Here is a 12,878-nt window from a genome sequence, read left to right as displayed (position 1 = left end):
GGAGCTAATATTGAGGAAGATTGTGTGTGTGTGTGTGTGTGTGAGAGAGAGAGAGAGAGAGAGAGAGAGACAGAGATAGACAGAGACAGTGACAGAGGCAGAGACAGAGAGAAAAAGAAAGACTCAGAGAGAGAGGCTGAGAGAGACAAAGGCACACAGAGAGACAGAGAGAGACACCAAGACAGAGGGCGACACATACAAACAGAGAATAATAATTACTGATGAGGCAACATCCTAGAGGACATGGGAGTGGGGTTAGATCAAGGGCATAATGGGAGACTTTTGCCTTGGCTAGGCTACCTCATCCTGTGGAACTGGAGAAAACATTTGTTGTTGCGGAGAAAGAAGAATAAAATGGCTGAAGATTTAGGGAGCTTTTGATGTGTAGAGGAGAAGCAGAAAGGGAAGGAAGCTCATGAAAGATGACCTCAATCTTGTCTATAAAATTGGTGGTGAAGTCATTTTGCCATGGAAAGGAAGGAGGGGTGAGAAAGGAAGGAATGAGAGTTGAAAATAATGTTAGCTAATTTTAAAGAAGTTAATTATTCCTTCAATTTCTTTTCTCTCCTCTTTCTTTTACTTAAAAATATTGATGACTTTTGTTTTTGTATCACAAACATACAAATACAGGTATATATTTACTCTATAACTATATATATGTATGTGTGCTTATTTTATATAAACACACACATGTACTATTCTTTCATCCAACCCTTCCTTGAAATAAAAAGAAACAGTTAAATAGTAACACTTGTAGGCACCACTCTTTCTCCTCTGTCCCCCCCAACTCTGCTGAGCATATGCAGAATATATTTTATATTCTCTTTTCTGGGACCGAGATTGATTGTTCCAATTGCTCAAGAGTTCTGTTTCCTTTTCATGTCTATTTAATTTATATTATTGTATTCATCATGTATATTGTTCTCCTGGCTCTGCTTACCTCACTCTGAATTAGTTCACTCAAGTCTTCCAATGATGCTCAGAATTATTAATATTTGCCATTCCTTACTGCATAGTAATTTCCCATTACACTCACATACCCCTATTTCTTCCATTAAGCATGTCAGTAAAGTCTTTGATAGGAGGCCATGTTTTACAATGGAAAGTATCATCAAAGGAGCTGGATTCAAATTCTTTCTCTGTTGTTTATGTGGCTTTGGGGAAATCACTTAACTTCTTTACACTTCAGTTCCTTTCCTGTACAGTTAAACTAAATAATTTCTAAGGCTACCTTCCAGTTCTAAATCTTTGATAATATGAGGTTATTAGGTTATTATAGTCGTCAGCAATCTCTGCTTGTTATCAGATTTGTGTCAGGTGGGATTGTGTCCTGAGTTCCCAAGGCACGCCTTTCCTAATTCTCTTTTCATTCTCTGTCTGCTTAGATGAGGAGAAAGAAGGAAGGAAGGAAGGAAGGAAAGGAGGAAGGAAGGGAGGGAGGGAGGAATAGGGGGAGGGAGAGAGCAAAGGAGGAAGGAAGGGAGGATAGGTGGGAGGAAGGAAATAGAGAAGGAGGAAAGGAGGAAGGGAGGAAGGAAGGAAAGAATGAAGCCAAGAAAGAAGGAAGGAAGAAAAGAAGGAAGGAAAGGGAAGGAAGAAAGAAATGGAGGGAGGAAGGGAGGAAAGAAAGGAGGGAAGGAAGAAGGCAAGAAAGAAGGAAGGAAGCAGAGAAGGAAAATAAGGGAAGGGAATGAAGGAAGGAAAGGAGGGAGGAAGAGAGGAAGGATGCATGTAGTAAGTGCCTACTATTTGCCAGGAACAGTGCTAAATGCTTTCAACCATTTGAGGTAGGTGCTTTTTTGTGCTCATTTTCCAGTTGAGTAAACTGAGCTTGAGAAAGATTAAGTGACTGGCCCAGGATCACACAGCTAGTAAGTCTCTGAGGTTGGCTTTGAATTCCTGTCTTCCTGTCTCCAGGTCTATCTATCACACCTCTAGCTGCATCTGAGATGAGAATAAGACACTGACACATTTTCCTTAGTCACTTATGTACACGTGTTTTATTCCTCATTATTAGACTGTAGGCACTGGATGTGAAGACAGGAAGATCTGGGTTCTAATCCCGCCTCCCACACTTACTCTGTATGATCTGGGCGGGTGGTTTACCTCTATGGACTTTCACTTTCTTATATTTAAAATGAGGATAATGCTAGTATTGACCATGTAAGGTTGTAGTAGATATGAAGATGCTATTATATTCTTTTCCCTTACCTCAATGTGGTTCAGATAGAAATGTTCCTGGTGCAATCTGCAATGCCACCACTGGGCTTTCATGGTTGTTCTTTAGTGGACTGTTTTGCAGGTAGACAAAATGACCGTTTTGGTAATTGAATGAAAATGCTGCCGTGTAAGTTCACCATCTACACACTCACTCAGATCCTCTTTTCGACAATTTTGGAAGCAGACGACGTACCAGGAATGATGTGCCCTTATCCCACGAAGTCTTGATCTGGCCTATCAGGCAAATTCATTTCATTGAGTTCAGAGGTTATAAACATTTGGTATGGCAGCTGGACAGAAAGCAGAAGCCGGACTCAGAAAGACTTGCGTTTCAATATCAGCCTTCAGACCCTAACTAGCTGTGTGATCCTGACTAAGTCACTTAATCTCTCTCTGCTTCGGTTTTATTTTCTATAAAACAGAGATAATAACAGTACCAGAGTTGTTGTGAGGGTCAAATGAGATATTTGTAAAGTGTTTTGCAAACTTTAAAGCACAATATATGTTAGCTCTTACTATAGTAGTTTTCTTGTTTTCAAGTCAGTCCACCTCTTTGTGACCCCATTTGAGGTTTTCTTGGCAAAGATATTGGAGCGGTTTGCCATTTCCTTCTCCAGCTCATTTTACAGATGAGGAAACTGAGGCAAACAGGGTTAAGTGACTTGCCCAGGGTCACACAACTAAGTAAGTGTGAGGCTGGGTTTGAATTCAGGAAGATGAGTCTTTCTGACTCCCAAGTTTGACGCTCTAACCACCGCACCACCTAGCTGCCCTATTAAAAGAATAACATCTATTCAAAGCATTTTTCTGGCTATATCTGTGAGAATAGCCTAGGTCTAGGACAGTATTTTTGTTTTTTAAATCTCCAAGGATATTTTGGGGTTTATTTGTAGGCTGGGGATTTCTTATTTGTTTATGAAGTGTACAAGTAGTTTGGTGTATAATTGTGGCCCCTTGTTAATGTGTTTCTTCAGTAAGCACAGTGATTACGTGATATATTATGATATATTGTATTTCTACCATGACCCTGCAAAATCTGTATCGATGAATAAGTCTGAGCTCCTTTTGAATTACCTCTGCATCATTCCTGGTAACATTACTGTTATTGCGAATCTCTGAGTGCATAGCTATGCCTTCTCTATTCTTTTCTACCCCTACCCACTTCACACCAACTACCTTGCACATAGTAAGGGCACAATCAATGGTAGTGGTAAATAATAATAAATGGGAAGTCCTGAATGGGGATTGGTAGGACTTAGGCTGTCTAGAGAACAGCCTATTACTTGGACCTGCCCAAGGAAGTTTTATGTCGAGAAAGGGGTGAGCAGAGAGAGAAATAAAGAGACTCCTCTCTGTTTAATGGCAAAAGTGCAACTAAGTGACTTCTGGCAGATCAAATGGACTATTTTGAGGATTCTTGCTCCCCCATCTCTGCTGTGCTTTCAGAGCTTCTGTAGAGTTGTTAGAACAGTGAACTGATGCCTTTTGACTTGCCAAACAGTAGGAGCTTTCTATTTAAATAGTTATCCCTTAGAAGAGCTATATTAGGGAGCTCAAAGGAAAGGATTTAAGAGCCCACACAGAGCAGAGAGGCAGCAGATCAGCTACCTGCCGTGCCCTTGTTCCTCCTAATGCTTCTGACTGCATATTTGTAAGCCAGCTTGTCTCCTGCTCACTGAGCTGTAGGCACTTCACCTGCCTTTCTGTGTTTAACACAAACATGGAGAAGATAGCCCTTGCACTTTGGAAATCACTTTGCAACTTGTCCCGTTGGACTGGGAGAGCAATACCACACTGTGGCACTTGGCCTAAATGTGCTTCTAGACATGGCCTCAAATCACATGGTGTTAGGAGCAGTCACTGGATAGATTCGGACCTATCATGTAGCTATTTCTGAAAGGCTGGACAGGATGGGATAGATAGATCGAAATCTTGAGAAACGGGTGGGGTGGACAAAGTGAGAAACTCAAGGACAATACATTTTCATTTCTTATTTTAGGGAAGGGAAGAGTTGAACAGTGTAAGCAGAGGGAGAGAGAGAAAGGCAGAGAGAGAGAGAGACTCTGAAGATCTATATGAGAGAAATTCCAGTAGTCCAAAAACAGAGAGGAAGATAAAATATACCGTGTGTCCCCAAAGTTTTAGTCTAGTTTTAAATTATTTGAAATTTGAAAACTACACTAAGACATCTAGACACCCTATATATTTGTCCTTCCCCAACCCCTCCCCTGATTGTTTACTTAGACCTTCCCCTCTAAGAAGTATTTATATAGCCATTCTGCATAATAACTCTGTGGATGTATTTACTACTTTCACTTATGAGAAGCTGAAAGACAATTTGTTTTAAACTCATGTCTAAGACCATAGGATCATGGATTAAAAACAGGAAGGAACCACAAAGATCATTGCATATAAAGTGGATAATTTCAATTACATTAAATTAAAAAAGGTTTTGTACAAATAAATGTAGCCAAGATCAGAAGGTAAGCAGAAAAGTGGGGAAAATTATAGACAAATTTTCAGATAAAAGTCTTTTATCTCAAATATATAAAGAACTTTGTTGAACCTATAAGAATACGAGTCATTCCCTAATTGATAAATGGTCAAAGGATATGAACAGGCAGTTTTCCAATGAAGAAATCAAAACAATTTATAGTCATATGAACAATGCTCTAAGTCATTGATTAGAGAGAAATGCAAATTTCTTGAGATACAACCTTGAGATATCATTTTATACCTGTCATTGGCTAAAATGATTGGAGGAAAAAGCAAAAAATGTTGGAGGGGATGTCAAAAACTTTGACACTAATTCACTGTTGGTGGAGTTGTGAGCTGATCTAACCATTTTGGAGAACAATCTGGAATGCAATACCACTCCTAGGTCTGTTTGCCAAGATGATTAGGGAAAAAGGAAAAGAACACATATGTTCTAGACTGTTTACAGCAGGTCCATTTGTGGTGGCAAAGAACTGGAAATTGTGGGGAAACCCATCGATTAGGGAATGGCTGAACGGTTGTGGTGTGTGACTGTGATGGAGTACTATTGTGCTATGAGAAATGATGAGCTCATTGATTGTAGAAAAATATGGAAAGACCTGTACAAAATAACAAAGAGCTAAATGAGCAGAACCAAGACAACACTGTATACAGTAACAACAACATTATTTTAAGAACAACTTTAAGAGAATAAGTCCTTTGTACTATTATAAATACCCAAATTAGTTACACAGAACTTATGAAGGAAGATACTATCTGCATCCACAGAAAGAACTGACAAATAGAGGCATATGTTGAATGGTATTATATATGTAATAGTAGCCATCTCTAGGGAGGGGGTGGGGAGAAAGAAGAGGGAAGAAAAAAAAAGAAAGTTGCATGATAACTTTATTACATATTTAAAAAGAATAGCAAGTTGTTCATGATAGATTTGCAGTTTTATGTACACTTATCTATTTTTCTATTCTACTATGTTATGGAAATGCTTGTTTTCTTTCTTAAATTCAGAATAAAATATTATTTTAAAAAGGAATTTCAACTCCTATTTTATAGGCAACAAACTAAAACCTAGAACGTTGTCAGTCACCCAAGGTCACAGGGATAGTCAGTGGCACAGTGAGTAATTTAACCCAAGTCAATTGGTTCCAAATCTATCTGTTTCCATTGTATGACCACATATATATCTGCTACTGAAACCGGGGAAAATCTCAGTTTCTGAGGTGCATTGGGACACTGGATAAACTACAGAGCAACAGACTCCATCCCGTCTATTTTATTCTTCAAAAAAAATTGTGATGTAAAAAATGTCTATCATCAAAGAAAGTATCTCAACATGGGTAAAAAGTATAGGTATAGTAGATAGACGGCTGAACTTGGAATAACCTTCCACTTTTATTAGCTCTGTGACTCTGGGTAAATCATACAACCCCTCTGGGATTCAGTTTACTCATCTTTAAAAAGATGGATTTAGATCTGATAACCCTTAAGGACCATTCTAGCTCAAAGTCTATGATGCTATCATACTGACATCCTAGGAGTCAGGCTGTCCTTTCAAGATGAGGGTCCTTTCACTGCAGATAGTCATGCATTTATGCAGCTACTTAGCTTATCCCATGGTAAAAAAAAATATCTTCCTGCAACTCCAATAGGAGAAGACTTCTGGGAAATCTTTCTCTGTATCTCTCTCTCTCAGTTTCTCTGTCTCTGTCTCTGACTCTCTCTGTCTCTCTCTGTCTCACTGTCTCCCTGAGTCTGTCTCTCTCTGTCTTGCTGTCTCTCTCACTATCTCTTTAGCTGTCTCTGTCTCTGCCTGTATGTCTGTCTCTCTGCTATTATCATTAAAGCAGTGGACTTGTACCCAGGGTTCCCAATTCTTACATGTAGAAACATTTGCAGTCTTAAAGAGAACCAATTTTACCTCTAAATCAGAGGATCAGCTCCTGGATCGGGGAATTATTAAAAGGCATTTCAAGAAAGTAATGTTTGAATCATTAGGACATTGGGGTTTCAAATTTCACTCCACAAAGAGAAAAATGAAAAGTTATTATAAGCTCATATTTTTGTGAGGATTTAAGGTTTCTAGAATACTTTTCATACATTTTCTCTTTTGATAATATGTACTCTTATGAAGTTAGTGTGGCTGTCATCCCCATTTTGCAGACGAGGAAACTGAGATTCAGAGAGAGTAAATGACTTTGCCGAACAGATAGCTTGCATTTATTTTATATGTATACACACATGTTACAACCCTCAGTAGAATGTGAGCCCCTTGGGGACCAGGGCTGTTCCATATTTTGTCTTTTATCTCCAACACATGGCACACAGGAGACATTTAATCAATTCTTTTTCATTGATAAGTGTCTAAGACAGGACTGGAACCCAGTCTTCCTGATTCCAAGCATAGAGTTCTATCTACTACACCATAATGTTTCACTAACAACAATAAATCATCTCCCATTTGGTCAGAAACTAATATTGGTGGAATAGATCTCTCACCTGCTTCTCTTTTTTTAACGTTGCTTCAGCACTTTCTACATTATGACGGCTGGCATTTATCACTATGTATATTGCATAGGGACTCAAAACAATCCTGAATTTAGAGTTAAGAAGTTCTGAGTTCACATCCTGCCCCAGAGGCTAGACTACTATGTAAACCTGGGTGAGTTATTTAACCTCTCTAGGCCTCAGTTTCCTCTTCCATACTAGTGATAAAATAATAACATATGCATGGTGCAGTTGTTGTGAAGATCAGATAGATGAGTTAATATGTGTGAAATTTGTCAGCATTAAAGCTGTATTTAATTGTTAGGTAGTATTATTCTTTCCCTGATTTTCAAATTAAAGAAATAAAACTCAAAAATGTTAAGTGACTTTCCTATGAATGAATAAACAAAGCATTTATTAAGCCCTTACTGTATGCAATTCATTTCTCTAAGTGTGGAGGATAGAAAGTCCCTGCCCTCAAGGAGTTCACATTCTACTGGGAGAGATAACCCTCATGGAAGACTTCAGCTGCAATTCAGATGGAAAGATCCCATGGTCCCTAGGCAGCAGTGGCAAAGCAGGGAGTAATGCCTCTAATGCTAATTCCACTAATAAAAGCATACTGATTTCTGATATTGAACCATTTGACAGTGCCAAGGGCTTTGGGGACAAGAACTTTGTTTTCTCGGTCTTCAATAAACGTGACTATATGTCCTGTAGAAAAAGTTGCCAGGCTACTTCTTCAACTGATCACTTCCCAAGGTGATGCCTGTGGATACCAGACTCGAAATTTACTGTTCAAAAGGTTCGGAGTCCTATAGTATCTTCATCAGGTATGAGGAAGATAGTTTTTAAGGTGGTGATGATGATTTGACTTATGTCTGGCATGTACTGCCTCTCCCTTAGGTTGCCTTGCTGTTTCAGCTAGGTTGGTTTGCCTACCCTTGGAATGGTATTAGTTTCGCAGTTGACTTGTCCCTTCTTCATTGACACCACCTCCTCAGATTATGGCTGTGATGGCCAGATTAGAAGCAGGACCAAAGTGGCCTGGGGGTGGTGGGAGAGGAGGCTGCTACTTCCAAGGCCCATGTGCCCATCTGCTTCTTGGTGATTCAGCAGTTGTTGCTCGTGGTAATGAAGGTCAACCATTTCTCCACGACGATTTCTCCTCTCCATGATGGCTACAGGGGCTGGGTTGGAAACAAGTCTAGTGGCCTGGGAGACACTGCTATCCCCAAAGTTTAAGGACCCTAGGCTATTTCTATTAAGGTTCAAGGAGATATGAATGTTAAGGTGGTGACAATGCCTTGACTTGCCTGGAACATGCTGCCTCCTGTTTCCTCCTCAGAGTGCCCACAGGTAAAGCCTCATGTTGAAGGTGGCACTTGGGCTGAGTTTATAGTTACTTAACTAGTAAAGAGAAGTGTCAATATTTGAACCCACACTTTCTAACTCCAGGCCTAGAACTTTTTTTTCTAATGTCCCACACTGCCACACTGGACCTCATGTTACATCTTTTTGTGTATACATTAGGACTCTACTAGAGTTAACTCCTTGAGGTCAGAAACTCTTCTTTTTCATCTCTGTAGCCCTATCATGTAGCACAAAGATTATGTATGGTGTGTTTGAGAAATGTGAATTACCTTGAAGTGAGAATACCTGAAGTATCCCCTTTCCTAATGTCATTCATTTCCAACCTAAGAGCTACATAGTCTATAGGAATGGTAATTAAGACATTGTACTATGCTGTGATCTGGTGACGTTTTAGCATTCAACTATAAATGGTACATTTGTGATAATAATTCATTTGACACAGAACTAATCATTGAGTTATAGACAGCACCCTGACTGACTGTTGTAACCTTTGACCTATGGACCTAAAGGGTTACTAAGTACAATGTCCTTTGAGAAAGTTTATTGAAAATATTCATTAAAAACATAACCTTCAAAACTTAGAGATCAAATTTGTCTTATTATTATCATTATTATTAGTATATGTTTTGCTATTACCCCCACCTCCAAAATGTAATCTATTCGATATTTATGGTGGTTTGCATTGTCAAAATGCAGGAGAAAAGTGAAGATTTGAATTTGGGCACATATTTAGATTTCAATGCATTCATATGTAACAAAGGTTATGAAGTATAGTTGAACTGAGGAAAGGTTCTATTAGCCCATATTTATGATGCCAATTGTGTAATAAAATAATATGACTATAAAAATTATGATTGGGTTTCAATTAAAATTTCAATTAATTTTGTCATTTTACTTATGTTGAGAAACGTACAATATTTCATTATATGTATATTTATTAAGAAAAAAAGCATTTGATTTGGTAGGACAAAATACTATACTCAATGAAGGTCTGTTGAGGGGTAATTATACAAATTACCTGTCAATTGACACTTGAATCATTAACATAGAAGGAGATATAAAAGATAAAGATGATTCTTTTCAAAGAAATCCACCTTGGTCACAGAGCAGGTCCATGGAATAGTCTAAGTTAGATTCACTACTGATGATGAGGTCCTTTAAATACACCTGCCTTCAAACAACATTGTTCTATTTGCATCATGTCCCAGAACACTATGGATTCTCCTGGAAGAACTCTGTAATCAATCAAAGGAATTTAATTTGTTCACCATAGAGAGAAAATCAAGTGGATGATAAATGTCTGTTACCTCGATTTCAACTTACTTTCGGATGGATAACATCCAGCTTGTCCATCAGTATGTGTATTTGGCACAGATAGTACAGATGGACCATGAGTTGGGTTAGGAATTAAACAGGATAAGAGTGGGATGAATTACTTTTTGGAAAGGCAAAGGTCCTTTAATGACTTCCAAATTCTTCCATACACAAACATCCATCTTTTAAAAACCAATATATGACCAGAGTTGTGACATGGCCGTGAGACCCAGAATGTACCAATGTCTGAAGAACTGAAATTGAATATTATAGAGACTAATGGAGAGATGGATAAGGTGATCAAATGTCCTGGAACATATGAGGAACTTTGAAGAAGAACAGTAATAAAAGATAGTTATCAGGAACCTGTATGATAGGAATAAAAATGCACTGGTAAATTAGAGAAAATGAGGGAAGAGAGATGGAAAATGTGTTATGTTGTTATCTAAAGATGTTCGAAATAAGAAATGAAGTTTTTTGGCATACTGGAAAGACTCCTTCAACTTAGGTAAACTTATGGGAGGATATTTTTAAGAATGTCACAAACTGGGCAAGCATCGATGGGTGTAATTCACATCATAGGAAAGAACATTCAGAATGGTAGAATCAGATTCATATGATATTTGAGAGTATCAAGAGACTAGTAATAAGAGGAAAGAAAGTGGTAGGTTACGGGTTGGAGGTGAATAAATATGAAAGATTATTAAGGTCAGATTGTTGGTATTTTTTTTTCAAAAGTTTAAGATTCCATTCAAAATTGCCTCTTGTGAAGGACCGAAAAGGAGAGTTGGTAGTAAATCAGACGGCAACATTACCAAAGTCCTCTTCTTTGCTCCCTGTTGTAGCTCTTCTAATAGATAGCTGTTTAAATAGGAAGCTCCCTCTGCTTCAGAAGTCAGAAAACATTAGAATGCTGTTTTAGCAGCTTTACAGAAGTTGCCATTTTCATCCTAACTACAGTGTCCTAAGAAGCAAGCTGTTGTCTCTGGGGTGGGAGAAAGGCGTGCAGTCTAACACCTATGCTTAGTCTATGCTTTTTACACTTTCAGTTTCAATTTTCCTTAACCAATTTTTATCATGTGATAGCCACAGTCTCAGAGCGATCTCTTTTCTACTCATTTCCCTGTTTCTGGTAGGGAAGGAAGGCCTTACGATCATTTCCTCACATCCAATGATTATTTTTTCACTTTTTTCCTTTATGGCTATAACTTTTCCTCCTTACTTCCCTCTCTTTTTTGGGGGGTTTGGACCTGTATTTCATTAGTATAAGGAACATCCTATGTAGAAACAACAAGAATTTTTCCATTAATCATAATCTTACAGATGTCCCACATCTCTCTATAAAATCTGACCATACAAATTCACATCTGGTGGAAGAAATCAATCAATAAGCATGTATTAAGCACCTATTATGTACCTGCCTCTATCCTTGGTGCTAAGAGTACAAAGAGAAAAAAATAGTATTGTTTCTGCCCTCAAGAAACTTGCTTCCTATTAAAAGAAATAGCACACACAAACATAACTACAAAATATACAGAAGGTAAGTAAAAAGTAATTTATTGTGTGTATGTTTGTGTGTGTGTGTATGTTTGTGTGTGTCTGTGTATGTGTGTGTGCACGCATATATGTGAATAGTAGATGGGGGCCAATGAGGACCTCCTGTTTGGATGGCTAGAAAACCTCATCAGCATTTGAGCTGAACTTTGAAAGGAACAAAGGATCCTAAAAGGATTAGGTGAGAAAGGAATATTTCCAGGCATAAGAGACCATCTGTGAAAATGAACAGAGTCTGGAAAGGAAAAGGGAATGTTGTGTGAGAAAAAGATGAAGTAGGTCAATTTAGCTGCATTGTAGTAATGTAGACTATCTGAAGGGGAGTAAATAGTCATGAAATGAAGACTGAAGCCAGATTTTAAAGGACTTTCAATGCCAAAAGAAAAGTTTATATTTTATCTTAAAAAGCAAGAGGAAGCCATTGGCACTTTTGGAATAAGGGACTCACATGGAACTTCAGAATGGGATTTCAAAATCTCATTTTGAAATTTGTGCAGAGGATGGATTGGAAAGGAGAAAGATTTGAGGCAGGGAGACTGATTAGAAAGGTTCTGTTCAGTCAAAACCTGGTGAGAGAGCCTGACCAGGAGGAGTTATGGTGGGCATAGGAGAAAGGCCTAGGCCTGAGAAATGTTATGGATGATCTGTTGAGTGGTTGGTAGGGTCAAATGAGGTTTCATTTTTATTTTTTGTTTGTTTTGTTTTTGAAGGGGAAGACTTGGACATGTTTATAGGTAGGAGGGGATAAGTCAAAAAGTCATGTGATATTAAAGATTAATGAGATGATTATGGGAACAATCTGAGGGAGGAGAGAGGGATATATGGCTTAAAAGGTATGTACAGTATGTTATCTGTTTTTAACATAATTCTTACTTTCCTCTCCCTCCTGGAATTCCCTCAAGGTTGAGTTCAAATTCTACCTTCTACATCACGGCTGTCCAAAATGTGGCCCGCTGGATGTGGCCCACAGTGGGATTTATGTGGCCCACCTACAAGCATAGAAATTTACACAAATGCTCTAGTAAAGGAAGCTGAGCTACCACAGAGCTCTCACTAAAATGGCAAATCAATATATTGTCTATTGTTTCATAAAAACCTAATGTCGGACAGTCCTGTTCTACATAAAGCTACCCTCAAAACTCTGCCAGTGATTCAGTCCCTCTGAACTCACCTAGTATTCATTTCATATATATTTTGCATATATTTCTACATATTTACCCAAGTAGAATGGAAGTGCCATGAGGGAAGGAACTTCTCAATTTTTGTCTTTAAATTTATGCCACCTAGCACAATGGCTGGCCAACTAATAGTTCCAATCCAATCCAATCCAATAAACATTTACTAAGTGCCAGCTATATTCTAGGCACTGGGCTAAGTGCTGTGGGCACAATAAAATAATAAGTGCTTATTGAATTATTAAGTTGTTGAGTTCACCA

The sequence above is a fragment of the Trichosurus vulpecula genome, chromosome 2 (assembly GCF_011100635.1).
Source record: "Trichosurus vulpecula isolate mTriVul1 chromosome 2, mTriVul1.pri, whole genome shotgun sequence".
NCBI classification, from domain to species: domain Eukaryota; kingdom Metazoa; phylum Chordata; class Mammalia; order Diprotodontia; family Phalangeridae; genus Trichosurus; species Trichosurus vulpecula.
The sequence above is the reverse complement of the archived record's forward strand: the minus strand, read 5'-3'. Positions refer to the sequence as shown.